General features: G+C 42.2%; 1 protein-coding gene across 1 annotated transcript in view; it reads left to right on the forward strand.

Moving 5' to 3' along the window:
* Positions 1 to 2,742: 2,742 nt before the first annotated feature.
* LOC138638231 (transient receptor potential cation channel subfamily V member 6-like) overlaps positions 2,743 to 13,399 on the forward strand; it is a 149,635-nt gene continuing 138,978 nt past the window's right edge. The window contains exons 1-3 of the mRNA XM_069727378.1: positions 2,743 to 2,793; positions 3,065 to 3,131; positions 3,247 to 3,339. The gene's annotated coding sequence lies outside the window, so the exon portion shown is untranslated. The remainder of the gene's footprint in view (positions 2,794 to 3,064; positions 3,132 to 3,246; positions 3,340 to 13,399) is intronic.

Below are 13,399 nucleotides of genomic sequence, written 5' to 3' on the forward strand. Positions count from 1 at the left end.
GTTTGCTGCTTTGTAATGGTATTTTAGCATTTGCTCTCTTATTCTGATGAATATGACTGGAAAAAACCTTCCTCATTATGCCTTTATCTGCATGAACCCTTCTGTGCTCTGAATCATAGAAACCAAAAACAATAACACCTATAGGTCAAGGGAAGTAAAAAATATAAGCAAATGACCTAAAAATCCTTTAAAGATTACAGATAAAACATATCTTTATTCAATGTATAAAACCATGAAGAACAACCACAATCAAACAAAAACAAACAACCGTGTTCTCTAAATATAACCCTATCACAGACCCTGTATTGCACTACCTAGCAGCGGAGGTTGGCACCCTAATACACAATCGAGACTGGTGCCCCAGCTCACCGTCGACTGCCCCTAGGTCTGTTGTTGCCCTGGATTAAGTGTCATAGTTGGGCTACCAGTTACACAACAGGAAATAAATAGACAGGAATACGATAAAGTCCATATTGGCTATTGCTCTGCCAAAAGGCCAAATTTGTGACAGGGTGAGAAACACAGACATAAAAGTGCAAAATGTGCAAATTATTGCTAAAGTGGACATAAATATCCATGCTATGCTGGTCCCTGCTGTTGTCAATCCTGCCTGACTGTGGGGGTAGGCACCCTAATGTTCAGCGGATATGGTGCCCCCACTCCACGACGGCTATCCCTCAGATGCCCTATAGGTAGCTATATAGGCAGGAGTAGTACACCTTAGTGTTGTAATACATTGGTTGCCATATCAATGACTCAATAAATATACCATGTCAGGCTCGGACACAATTATCTACCAATGTATACTCATATAGATAAAATATAGCAGCAAGCAGGGAAAGATACTCATCATATTTTGATGTTATGACACGCCTCAACGCGTTTCACCTTCACGGATCATCAGGAGGCCATGATGTATGGACGCCAGTCTCGATTGTGTATTAGGGTGTCAACCTCCGCTGCTAGGTAGTTCAATACAGGGTCTGTGATAGGGTTATATTTAGAGAGCACGGTTGTTTGTTTTTGTTTGATTGTGGTTGTGCTCTGAATCATCCACAAATCTCTTCACTGTACAATGATCACGCTTATGTTTTCATGAAATATCTAATGTTTTCATACCTTGCCGAAGGCATTGCCGTATTTGATGCTTTTCAGCTATCCTTTTCCTTTCTCATATTGCTTGAAACCTGTAGCTTCCTTAATAATGTAGAATGTCCTTCCTAAGTAATTTTACTTTAAATGTGCTCACCTGGCAAACTAATTATCACAGGAGTTTTAGATTGTTTTCAGTGATCCAAAGAGCCCTGAGACACAACACTATACATAAGTTTATGTGAAAAACAAAAAATTACAACTTTATGACACTTAAATTCAATTTGCATAATAATTTGGAATGTGGTGTAGGTAATGGATATAATGTCGAGAAAGCTTGAGGTGCACTTCTGCATTACAGACTTGTCTTTATGGAATTTAATAGAAATGGTATAATATTATTATTATTATTATTATTATTTAATAATGATTAAGGGAGCCTAGTATCCAGAAACGCGTTGAGATTCTTACCCATATGGTTGTGCTGAAGTCTGTATCCTCCATGTTTAAAGTTTGTTAATAAAGAAATCGCTTTTTTACGGACTCGGTGAAGCTGGACATTTCTTTCTTTTTTTTGGATTTTGCACGCCTGGACACAGCGGGTCCGTGCTCCCGAGGTTTGGTTGCTGAATCACGGGTGAGCTGGTTTATGTTCCTCACTTCTGCATTACAGACTTGTCTTTATGGAATTTAATAGAAATGGTATAATATTATTATTATTATTATTTATTTATATAGCACCATTAATTCCATGGTGATGTACATGAGAAAGGGGTTACATACAGGGTTATAGATATAATTTACAGTACACAAATTTATGATGACAGACTGGTACAGAGGGGAGAGGACCCTGTCCTTGCGGACTTACATTCTACGGGCATTCTAATATTGGCATGTGTGTCCTATTTTAGAATAAATAGCATAGCAATAAAAGGGGTTAGGCTACTTTCACACTAGCGTCGTTTTCAATACGTCGCAATGCGTCGTTTAGGGGAAAAAACGCATCCTGCAAAGTTGTCTGCATGATGCGGTTTTTTTCCCCATAGACTAACATTAGCGACGCATTGACACACGTCGCAACCGTCGTGCGACGGTTGCGCCGTGTTGTGGCGGACCGCCGGCAGCAAAAAACGTTACATGTAACGTTTTCTGCAGCGCTGTGTCCGCCATTTCCAACCACGCATGCGCGGCCGGAAGTCCGCCCCCGCCTACCCGCACCTCACAATGGGGCAGCGGATGCGCTGGAAAAATGCATCCGCTGCCCCCGTTGTGCGGCGCTTTCACTGCTTGCGTCAGTGCGCCGCAACGTCGCATAGCGACGTGCAGTGCACGACGCAAGTGTGAAAGTAGCCTTAGACAACCCCTGAAAAAAATGAAATGGGAAAGAGTCCAGATTCAAGGATAAATACTGCAAATTACAACAGAGTAAAAAGAAAACAAAGTCCACAGACATCCATAAAATGAGATCTTCCCTATGTGTCTCTGTACATTTCACTTCTATTATTGGAAGTTGTATACCTTGACTTGAAAGGGTAAATAAGACAAGTCATGTTCTTAAGTGGGAACTTCCACCATGTTGTGAAAACAGCCCATTGATCGCATAACCTTGTGTACATAACACTGAGAGAATCTGCGGTTTCTGACGAGGTTATAAAGTCTGCACACTTCATTGACATCATGTTTGTACAGACAAGAATATAGGTATGTGAATTGCAGGAGAACAAACACCGTATATAAATGGGATAATATTTAATATTATTAAAAATGCCAAAAATGTGAGAAGCCACGTTACCTGGACACGGCAGCTTGCCTGTGCTTCATGCAGGATAGATGGCAGACATTCCCAGCAATGTGCCCAATTTACTTTATGGGTATAATTCCCATGCAGCAATTTCCTAGATAGCTTGAAACAATGGTGGGTTGTCCTGATGGTACTATTGTCTTACTAGTGTTCTCCATCTGACTTTTTCAGGAATGGTCTTTTTCCACTGAGGTTTTCTGATGACCTGCATTTCGTTTTCTGGCATACCTCTGCCTCTGTAAGTGAAATCATGCTGCTTAGTTTTTTTCAACAAGTAGTCTCCTTCAATCAGAAGATAAAGGACAGCAGTAGGAAGAATCAAGCCGATGTCTTCACCACCTCTCTCTCCACAGATGACCTCTAGACTCTGGAGACACCAACATAAGTCTGAATGCCAGTATTTAAGAAGAAGCAGTGACTTCTCACCTTGAAGCGTATTGTGGCAAGTAAGAATTTCTTATTCCAGTCCTAAGCATGTGGTTATTGAAAAATATTCAATGATGAAATCTGAACCCATATTTGTCTAATACTGTAATATCATGTGTAAATTGGTTAGTTTTATATATATTTTTTAATATAAATCCAACTGTTAAAGAAATATTCTAAATTACGACAGAACTAGGTGGTACATAAAGGACCTAGAAAGTATTATACTGTGTGTTACTCTACGGTTTCATTCAATTTAGTTTTTCATGCAGGAAAGCAATTTATTGTACCTAGCCTTTCTATTCTTTGAGGCTTCCTTTTATCAGCAAATATGGCTGACGAACGTTAACCGTAACAAAGTGGTCCAGATTGAATAGGGAAGGTGCGTAGGTCTATGATGTTGGAAGAAATGAGGAAAGATGATGCAGCTGTAGCAATTGACCCGTGAGGTCAAAATTACATCGAATTCAAAATAGATGGCCAGTGATGAAATTAATTATTTTCAGTGGGTACTATTGTGTCGTACAAATACGCAGAAGAAGTTCTGGCAGGGTCTTGTAGACTGACTCATTGTAGTTTGGTGATTGTGTGTATAACAAGTAATAGAATCACAGGGATAACTAACTCCATTTCTAATAAGGACGGCATTGAAGCAGACTTTTTTTTAATCCAAAAGCTATTCATCCTTTCTGGTGGGTGATGAAAAGCTTTCTGGAACCGAGAACTTTGAGAGAAATATAAATGGAGAACAAAGACACAGAAGAATTACGAACATCTCTAAGTTGTGCATTCACTTAGTAGAATACCTGCGTTTTCTCGTGGATGGCGAATGTGACCTCATTTTTTACAAAGAACTATAAAAACATGGAAACTTATTTCATCTTTCACTTAATTATCAGATGCACTCAGACACTGCTTTGGTGTAGGATACAAAGTGGTAGAAGCAAAGCTGAACTTTGGGATCCTGAAATACGCAGCAAAAAAAAAAAACACAGCAAAACCTGCTTTTTGTAAGCAGCTTCTTTAATACCAAGAGAGTAGAAAAATGCAGCCAAAATGCAACATGTGAACATAGTCTTAGGTCTGCATGTAGACATGTTATCCACGTGCTCAGTTCTATACCTGCCACAAAATTGCCAACCTCTCCAAATAGTAATATATTGCACTTTCCAAATGGAAATAGTGTGGTGTGGCCACTTTCTGCTACTGGATTTGGAATATATACATTTTACCAGCAGTGGTGTTTGCCTAATGGGGATTTCCTAACCCTAAAAATCACTTTAATGTTTTAAAAGAAATTCTATTGTGCTACCCTGTTAAATTTGGTGGCTTCTAGATGATGTGTAGTCCTTCATCACAGGAGCCTCGACGAGAATACTTGCCATATCAATGGCCAGCAATTGAAGTTGGTGCTAGAAAGTATGGCTTTATGCTCCCATTACAATAGAAAAAAAAACAAATTAAAGACCATATAAGAGAATATATAGGGAAACTTCCATAAATAGGTAATATCCCCAAAAGAAGGGAAGTGCACAACCCAAGATAAAATGTGAATATTTTATTGATACAAATAAAAAAAAAAGTTAAATTCTTGAAACAAAAAAATAATACAAAAAGGGGCATAGAACCAAAGGCAGAGTGACCTCCGAGCAACCATATAATATAATTTCAAGTGAGACAGGTAAGTACATAAACTATATCAGGGACATATCCTAACCAAACACACTGAGTAAAATTATAATATCAACCCAGTGAGAAAATCGCTTTCAACAGAGATGTGGTATAAAAATATAAATATTAGCATAAAAATACCCTGGCAGAACACTAAAAAGAAAAACCGTAAAAAAATATTAGATGCAAACCCATACATAGAGTGGTAGATATTAGAATAATGTGTTGCACATGGTAGAGTAAGATGGATAATACCCCACAGAGTGAATACACAATATATTAAAGTGCAAGTGCTTGAAGGTGCATAGAGACCATTGCAACAACAGGGTTGCAATAAGGGGATTACTGAAAGTGCTGCCAATACCTGTATGGATGAGGATGCTCAGGAAGGAAACCCGCGACGCGCTTTTCGCCGTCGCTTCTTCCTGGGGGGCAGTAGATGTGGAAGGGTGGTAGTGCTGGCCTTTTAAATGCAGGTAGTATGGCGCTCATATCAGCCCTACATGGAGCCGGAAGCAGCAGGTCAGGCGTCCCACGTCATCAGTCCCCACCCACCTTCAACGCATCAGTAGGAGGGAGGGGAGGATGACTCAATGGGACGCGTTGCCACACTCCTCACAGCATTTAAAAACCCAGCGCTACCACCCTTCCACATCTACGGCCCCCCAGATAGAAGCGACAGCAAAACGCGCTTTGGGATTTTCCCTCCTGAGCATCCTTATCCATACTGGTATTGGCAGCACTTCCGGTATTCCCCGTATTGCAACCCCATTATTGCAATGGTTTCTATGTACCTTCAAGCACTTACACTTTAATACATTGTGTATTCGCACTGTTGGGCATTATCTTTCTTACTCTACCATATACAACACATTCTAATACCTACTACCCTGTTTATGAACGGGTTTGCATCTAATATTTTTTTACACAGTTTTTTTCTTAGTGTTCTGCCAGGGTACTTATATGCTAATATTTATATTTTTATACCGCATCTGTGTTGAAAGCGATTTTCCCACTTGATATTATAATTTTATTCACGGTGTTTGTTTAGGATATGTCCCTGATATAGTTTATGTACTTACCTGTCTCACTTGACATTTTTTTATTAGATGGTTGCTCGGTGGTCACTCTGCCTTAGGTTCTATGCCTCTTTTTGTATTATTTTGCTTCAAGAATTTTGCTTTTATTTGATTTATATCAATAAAATATTCACATTTTATCTTGGGTTGTGCACTTCCCTTCTTTTGGGTATTATATCCCATTACAATAGGAGGCTTCAGTAAAGGCACAGAATGTAATATAGTACATGGATTTTAGTTAGAGTTGGGATTTTTTCAACACCTTATAAGTGATTTAAAGGGTTGGAAAACCCCTATAGGCTATGCTCACACAGTGTTTTATGGCCTTAGTGTAAACCTGTTCTCTTTGCAGAAAAAAGGCTGCAAATTTTAGCTGCAGATTACACGTGTCTTTTCTACAGGACATGTTTAGTGGGCAGCACGGTGGCTCAGTGGTTAACACAGTTTCTTTGCAGCACTGGGGTCCTGGCTTCAAATCCCACCAACTACATCATCTAACAGGAGTTTGTGTGTTCTCCCCATATTTGCCCAAGTTTCCTCCAGGCACTCCGGTTTCCTCCGGAGTAATTGGCTAATGAGAAAACCTCCACCAAATCATATTTAAGGCTATTTTCACAGGCAGTGTTTTTGCTGAATTTTTTGCACTTTCTCATTGCTTTTATAGGTGAAAAATTGTTGCAAAAATCACTGAAAGAATTGACATGCTGTAGATATCAAAACGCTGCAGTTTCCAAATCAGTCAGGAAAAACAAAACAAAAAAAAAACAAGCGTGCAAATGAGATTTCTGAACTATCTTAACTTTTACTGGTAATGTGAAACACAGCTAAATATTTACATAAAAAATTCTGCAAAAAATGCTGTGTGTGAACATAGACTTAAATATGATTTGGTGGGGGTTTTCAGATTAGTCAAATACTATTTCTGAAAATGTTCTCATGTTACAGTGAAGTTTACCATGATGAGCACTCAATTAGTCTGAAGGACCATTAATGTGTTAGACATTTAAAGCCAAAGAGCTTCTATTGCTATGCAGTTAATTGAAGAAATGATTAATTTACAGTGATGCAGTAAAGTGAGCCCTGCATTAACAAGGACCCGCCTCTCATACTGTGGATACAGGTAGAGCTTCCTCTGTCAGCCATGTATCAGGATGCTAATTAAAATACTGGGGATGCACACAACCTTGGTGTGACTTTTCACAGGAACTTTTCCCATTACTTTGAACCCCCATTTATGAGACTGTCTGTGCCATAAAACTACATATTTGCAGTGTAAAAGTGGTTTCTTGCGTGATTATATTGAAATATTTTGTAATTGTTGGTTGAATAAGCCAGAAAAGCCAGATATTGTTAAAGATAGGGTACGCAGGATGCATGCAGGCGTAGGCGGAGCTGAATTAAGTGATGTGGCAGTGGGCGTGGCTTAACGGAGGAATTATGCTGTCCTCCGCAAAGCCCTCATCCGCAAATGTGAAACCAGCCTAAGACTTTTCTCACGCTGGGCCATTTCTCTAGAATGCACTACTCCAAACAAGTTATTCTGGGTATCCACAGTTTTAAACGTGTCTGAAAAAGACATCTTTTTGCCTGGTCTATTACATTTCCTCCCAAATGTAACACCTCTCTGTTTCTGCCTACATTTCTCTTCAGAACCTGGCCCCTTCCTTAATTTGTTTTGCATGCACTCAGTAGCACTTTGTATCTGTACATATGCTGGTGACCAGTTCATGTAGCTTCACACAAATACCCTCAATTGTTATTAAATATGTCTGGACCATAGACTACAAATACTTTTTACCTTTTGTCACCAGTAATTTGTCATAGGTTGTAAGAGTGCACTTAGATGTAAAAAATTCAGCCTCCCAATGCACCATTAATAAGCAATGATCAACTATATACTATTACACCGACCACTCGCACGCCTTCTAAGCACCGCCCTACTTACAGCGTGTTTCGCTCTGCTTCACCCAGTACCTGACCATCGCTCTCAGCTGCCTTGTACAACACTTCCAGCTCCGCTGGTTATGTCACTAGGGGTGTGGCCTAACTCTGCAGGAATTTGTATCCATTCTGTCCTGCTGAGATTTGCTTCCCTGGCCTATCACCTGCCAGCAGGTGATATATCAGGCGACTCCACCCTCCATTACTCACCTGAACTTAGGCACTAGTAGCTCAGTCCCTAGCATCCAGTATTGGTGTATTTCTGTTTTGTTTCACATCAGCCCAGCTTGTCTTCTCGTTTATTCTGATCACTGTTCCTGACCTCGGCCAAGAATTCTGAACCTAAGCCTCCTGCCTGACCTCAGACCGTATGACTATGCTTTTATCTCACCCACCTGTACCCCTTACCAGAGTCGCTGATCCTTTGGTCCAGCTGCTACAGTCCTGAGGACTGCTTTGGAGTGGTACCTGGTGTCTACCGCCAACCCAGCCTATCCTCGCCATCAGAGGCTCTAGTAAATACCCAATTGCGCGCCTCCAGGGTTAGCCCGGCCCGTGGTCCACACCCACGAACATTACATGTACATGTTGTTTGGTGCTCATTTACTGGCCTAATTATATGGGAGGACTGAAAGGACAGGGAAGACAGAGTGATCGCTAATATGATCATTCTGTCCCCATACAGTATCACGGTACCATCAGCACATCTCCTGTTTATACAAGATGATGTGCTGGCGATAACAATTATTTTCTGTGACATAAACAATCCGATCATGTAATGAAGAAGCGTTCTGTGCTTTTGTTGGGTGATTGCTAGCATGTTTACACAGGCAGAATCAGTAACAAATGTTCCTACAGATGCTTGTCTACTAGTGTTGAGCCACCCCCCTAGTGTTCGAGTTCGGTTCGGTTCGGTTCGGTTCATCGAACTGGGGCGTGTTCGACAAATGTTCGTTGAACGTTCGACAAACACCGTCGAACCCCATTGAAACCAATGGCAGGCAAACTCAAACATATACAAACACGTAGAAAACACCTAGAAAACACCTTAAAAGGTGTCCAAAAGCTGACAAACTGCTCAGAAGACACAACAAACACATGGAAAAGTCACAACTACATATAGTCATGCGAAAAGAAAAGAGGTGGAGGAGTAAAAGGAGGAGGAGAAACAGATATAGGCATGTTATGCCCTTCTAAAATCAAGAAAGGCTGGAGTAAAAATCTAAAATCACCCTACCACCCTACCTGCACTTAATTGTAAATCTCTGGGCAAAACAGTCAATGAAAAAGACCTGGGTGTATGGGTGGATGACAAACTCATGTTCAGTGGCCAGTGTCAGGTAGCTGCTACAAAGGCAAATAAAATAATGGGATGCATTAAAAGAGGCATAGATGCACATGAGAACATAATTTTACCTCTATACAAGTCACTAGTTCAACCACACTTAGAATACTGTGCACAGTTCTGGTCTCCGGTGTATATGAAAGACATAGTTGAACTGGAGCGGCTGCAGAGAAGAGCGACCAGGGTTATTAGAGGACTGGGGGGTCTGCAATACCAAGATAGGTTATTACACTTGGGGCTATTTAGTTTGGAAAAATGAAGACTAAGGGGTGATCTTGTTTTAATGTATAAATATATGAGGGGACAGTACAAAAACCTTTCTTATGATCTTTTTAATCATAGACCTAAGACAGGGACAAAGGGGCATCCTCTACGTCTGGAGGAAAGAAGGTTTAGGCATAAAAACAGACGCGGGTTTTTTACTGTAAGAGCAGTGAGACTATGGAACTCTCTGCCGTATGATGTTGTAATGAGTGATTCATTACTTAAATTTAAGAGGGGATTGGATACCTTTCTTGAAAAGTATTATGTTGCAGGGTATATATACTAGATTCCTTGATAGGGCGTTGATCCAGGGAACTAGTCTGATTGGCGTATGTGGAGTCGGGAAGGAATTTTTTTCCCCATAGTGGAGATTACTATTTGCCACATGGGTTTTTTTTTGCCTTCCTCTGGATCAACATGTTAGGGCAAGCTAGGTTAGGCTATGGGTTGAACCAGATGGACTTAACGTCTTCCTTCAACCTTAATAACTATGTTACTATGTTACCAACACCCAGACGTCGTGACTAGGGTTGAGCGACTTTTACTTTTATAGGATCGGGTCGGGTTTCACGAAACCCGACTTTTTAAAAAGTCGGGTTGAGTGAAATCGGCCGATCCTATAAAAAAGTCGGGGTCGGCCGAAACACGAAACCCAATGCAGTGCATTGGGTTTCCAATGGTTTCCAGGGTCTGAAGGAGAGGAAACTCTCCTTCAGGCCCTGGGATCTATATTTAAGTGTAAAATAAAGAATTAAAATAAAAAATATTGCTATACTTACCCTCTGACGCGCCCTGGTACTAACCGCCAGCCTTCCTTCCTTAGAATCAGCGCGTGAAGGACCTTAGATGATGTCGCGGCTTGTGATTGGTCGCGCGACTGCCCATGTGACCGCTCACGCGACCAATCACAAGCCGCGACGTCACCGAAGGTCCTTCAAGCGCTGATTCTTAGGAAGGAAGGCTGCCGGAAAGAAGCAGGGCGCGTCCGAGGGTGAGTATATTCCTAATAGGTATATACTCACCCTCGGACGCGCCCTGCTTCTTTCCGGCAGCCTTCCTTCCTAAGAATCAGCGCTTGAAGGACCTTCGGTGATATCGCGGCTTGTGATTGGTCGCGTGAGCGGTCGCGCGACCAATCACAAGCCGCGACGTCATCTAAGGTCCTTCACGCGCTGATTCTAAGGAAGGAAGGCTGCCGGTTAGTACCAGGGCGCGTCAGAGGGTAAGTATAGCAATATTTTTTATTTTAATTCTTTATTTTACACTTAAATATGGATTCCGATACCGATTTCCGATATTGCAAACATATCGGAACTCGGTATCGGAATTCCGATACCAGATTCAGAAGATCGCCGACCTCATGGCCGACCCCACACAGGGGTCGGGTCGGGTTTCATGAAACCCGACTTTGCCAAAAGTCGGCGACTTCTGAAAATGGCCGACCCGTTTTGCTCAACCCTAGTCGTGACAAAAAAAATTAAAAAAGAAATATCTTTAGGTAGAATGGCGGCGGGTCCATTCAGAACACTTTCCTTAGAAAACGTAGTGGTATCCCCATTGGGAGTTGTGCCAAAAAAGGAACCCAATACATTCAGACTAATCCACCATTTGTCATATCCAAGGGGCAGGTCAGTAAACGACAACATCGACGCGGAACCAAGTACAGTACTATGTACTGTACCTCCTTTGATGAGGCAATCAGGTGGGTCAAGAAGTTGGGAAGGGGCACCCTAATGGCCAAAACAGACATTGAGGAGGCGTTCCGGTTACTACCTGTGCCTCCGAATAGTGTCCTCCCATTGGGCTGCTTCTGTGAAGGAGCATACTACATAGATCGCTGTGTTGCCCATGGGGTGCTCCATATCTTGCTCACTATTTGAGGCGTTTAGTTGCTTCCTCGAATGGGTCATCATGAACGTTTCTAAGGCGGCACATATTATCCATTACCTCGACGACTTCTTATGCCTGGGCCCAAAAGATTCGCCACAGTGTGAATACACGCGGTAGTAAACCTGTGAGAAGGAGAGAGCTGGAGGGAGAGTGGACACCCCAGAGCCGAGGGGTTAGATTGAGAAAGGAAGAAGGCGGTGTAGCTTGCTTCATGGGTGGGGTACTCTGCTGAGTAGCACAAAATGCTTCTAGGCACAAAAGGATTTCCTGGGCTAGATGCAGTTAAAAATTAGTAATTAGATAAACAGGCGGTGTAGCTTGCTTCATGGGTGGGGTACTCTGCTGAGTAGCACAATATGCTACTAGGCACAAAAGGATTTCCTGGGCTAGATGCAGTTAAAAATTAGTACTTAGATAAACAGGAGATGGGTGGGTGGGCTACTCTGCTGACTAGCAGACACTGAAGCTTTGGAGCAGCCCTCTGAATCCCAGGCCATAGTATGAGTAAACAACTCTGCAGACGACCCCACTCTCCTGGAATTAACGATGGTAACATCATGTAAAACACAGCAACGGGACTCAATAAAGAGTCTCCATTTTTTCCAAAAATTCATCCACAGACACCACTTAAGTGGCATCAATTTAGCCAGAGTTTTTTAAAACGGTTGGTGAGGTGATTTTCAAAAATCATCAAGCTTTTAGTCTTCCCAGGATGACACAGGGGTAGAAAAGTCCTTGCGTATCCAGGATTTGTTCATCTTGATGAACGTTAGTCTGTCTACATTGTCACTGGACAGCCGCGTGCGCTTATCTGTCAGCACACCACCAGCAGCGCTGAACACACGTTCAGAGAGAATGCTGGCTGCGGGGCACGACAAGATCTCCAAGGCGTGAGTGGCGAGCTCAGGCTATTTTTCAAGATTGTAAGCCCAAAATGAGTAAGGGTCCAGTTCCACAGTCATGGCATCGATGTTAACTTGGAGATACTCTTGTACCATCCTCTCTAGGCATTGGCTGTGCATCAGACTTCTTGTCTCCTGTGGCCTTGCAAAGGATGGTCTAAAAAAATCTAGAAACGATAGGAAAAAATTGCTGTTACCACCAGATACGATGTTACTGTTACAGTTTGAGTGATTACTCGATAGTCCCACGGTTGGCAAGTTAGAACTCAGAGATTCACTACGTGCACCACTGGTGTTTTGTGGAAAAGCAGATGTAAGATTCTGTAACAGTCTCTGCTGATACTCCTGCATGCGTGAATCCCTTTCTATGGCAGGAATTATTTCACCAAATTTACTTTTGTACCAGGGATCTAAGAGTGTGGCAACCCAGTAGTCTGCATTACTTCGGATTCTGACAATCCGAGGGTCATGTTGCAGGTAATGCAGCAAGAAGGCACTCATGTGTCTTGCGCATCCAGGAGGAACAAGTCCTTGTTGTCTTGGTGGCGGTGAGGTGAGAATCATGCTTCCTTCCTCTGCCCTCTCCCCCCAACCTCGCACAACAGAAATTTGATCAAGGTCTCCCTCATCTGATGAGTCTTCCATGCCCAGCGCCAGTTTGTCCTCCACTTCTTTCTCGCCTCCTGCACCTTCCTCAACAGTTTGGTTGCTACCATGTGCCCTCGGTAATCCCTCTCCCCCAGCCTCCAATGCCAGCTGCCTTGGTACTGCCGACCGTCTGGACCTTGGAGATATTATCCCTTCCGCATACGATGACTCCTGTTCCTCCTCCTCCTCTTGTTCCACCACCTGACTCCGAATACTGTTTAAGGTGTGCTCCAGCATGTAAATCACCGGAATAGTCATGCTGATAGTGGCTTCATCAGCACTTAACATCTTTGTCACTATTTCAAAACTGTGCAGAAGGATGCATAGGTCCCTGATCTGA

Source organism: Ranitomeya imitator, chromosome 5, assembly GCF_032444005.1.
Source record: "Ranitomeya imitator isolate aRanImi1 chromosome 5, aRanImi1.pri, whole genome shotgun sequence".
NCBI lineage: Eukaryota > Metazoa > Chordata > Amphibia > Anura > Dendrobatidae > Ranitomeya > Ranitomeya imitator.